The sequence below is a fragment of the Mus caroli genome, unplaced genomic scaffold (assembly GCF_978045245.1).
Source record: "Mus caroli unplaced genomic scaffold, Mus_caroli_1 scaffold_3, whole genome shotgun sequence".
In the NCBI taxonomy this organism is placed as follows: Eukaryota; Metazoa; Chordata; class Mammalia; order Rodentia; family Muridae; genus Mus; species Mus caroli.
This window is the reverse complement of record NW_028227258.1, coordinates 24809165-24811109: the sequence shown is the minus strand read 5'-3', so window position 1 is coordinate 24811109 and position 1945 is coordinate 24809165.

The window sequence follows — 1945 nt, the reverse complement described above, 5'->3', positions numbered from 1 at the left end:
ACCATGTGTTTAGCTTTGGGGTATTTTGCACATTTTTCACCTAAATATTTTTCTGTTTTGTTCAGTCAAAAACATGTTAGGTTGTTCACGGCTCAAGTATTTTTCTCCTGTTACAACAATAGCAGTCTTTAAGTCAAAACAAGTTTATATTTATTTTGTCAAAACAAATTCTCAGTTCAAAACAACATGTCATGTTTTTAACATAGTTTCTAGGTTACACAAAAGCACTTATGTTCCTGTCACTCACTAATGCAACAAAATAAGAAAGTAACCAGTTTGGGGGCTGAAGAGAGGATTCGGCAGCAATAGTCTGTGCTGTTCTTCCCGAGGAACTGAACTGGGGTTTCTGGTAGTTTGAACAAGAATGGCCCTCACAGGCTCATGTATTTGAATGCTTGGTCATCAGTTAGTTGAACTGTTTGGGAAGGATTAGGGGGTGTGGCCTTGTTGAAAGAGGTGAGTCACTGGGGTGGGCTTTGAGATTTCAAAAGTCCATGCCAGAACCAGATCCCCTCTCTGACTGAAACTTACGGATCTGCTGGGAGCTGTCCTATACTGCTCCAGCACCATGCCTGCCTGCCTGCTGCCATCCCCACCCCCACATCATGGACTTACCCTCTGAAACTGTAAGCAAGCCTCCAGTTAGATGTTTTCCTCTATAAATTGTCTTGGTCATGGTATTGCATCTCATCAATAAAGGTGTAACTACGCCCCATACCAGGTGGCTCCCAACAGTCGGTAACTCCAACTGCATGGGATCCAGCGTCCTCTGCTGACCTCCGTGGGTAACTGCACAAACAGGTACACATACGCATAGTATAAAACAAAATCTTAAAACTAAGGAAAGTGACTAGTCTCTGCCCTTGTAGCTATCTTTCAGCAGTGCTAATTCATAGAAAGAAGTATGTTTTACTTGACATTTGCAACTTTATAGCTCCCTCCGGTCCATTTAAATAGTGCAGGAAGTAATTTTAAGCCTTTAGATTGGTTTTTTTTAATTAAGCTGAAGAATAGAGGGCTTGTTTAACAAATGCCTCATGTTACGAAAAAGTACATGTATAGAGACTTTCTCCAAGTCGGCTCACCTGACTCTGGAGCAGGACAAGGATCTGGCAGGCCCTCTGTCATCTGCTCCATGTGCTGAATTTAAGGCTTTTGTTTCACTTGAGGCCACACTTCTGTCTTAGAAGTATTTGAAAACTGCTGTAAGACATCCCCAAGTGCTTCCTCGCCTGCTCTGAAAACCACAAAACCAGAAAATGATCTCAAATTGTGGCAAATGGAATTAAGTTATTCCCCCCCAAAATTGCAGAATATATCCAAGAAAGTTTTTATTGCCAAGGCAAACCATATAATTTTCTTCTCTCCAAAGTTTTAAAATTGCACAGATTTCTTTTCTAAATGCACTCAAAGTTCCACATGGGAAAATCTTACCACAGCAATCACAACAATACAGAAATGTAGACAAGGCAGGAATAAATGACTCTCGTCTCTCAGAAAATAATGGGATCCGAAGAGGTTTCCTCAGGTGACTTTAATAATGGGATCTGAAGAGGTTTCCTCAGGTGACTTTGTTCCGGCGTCAACGCTGGAAAGTCACCTGAAAGGTCAGTCTTGCTTGTGTGGAGTCGGCCCATTAGCTAGGACAATCTAGGATCGATAGAGCTCTGTGTGTGTTTCAAAGCATTACCCTCAAGGAATGATGGGAAAGGAATTAGAATGCGATAAGCCAACAAGGGTTTATTCAAGAGCAGCCAAAAACTAGATAAGGATGAAGATAATATGTTGGGCTCTAAAACAGGTCAGCAAAGGAAAGGTTGAAAAACGTCTGACTCACTGTAGGTCCGCCCTCAGGGTCCCAAGGAAAGAAAAAGTAAATTTGCTCATCTACTTCCAATGATCTTAATACCTCTGTCGATGCTGTATTTCCTTCAGAGCAGCTCTG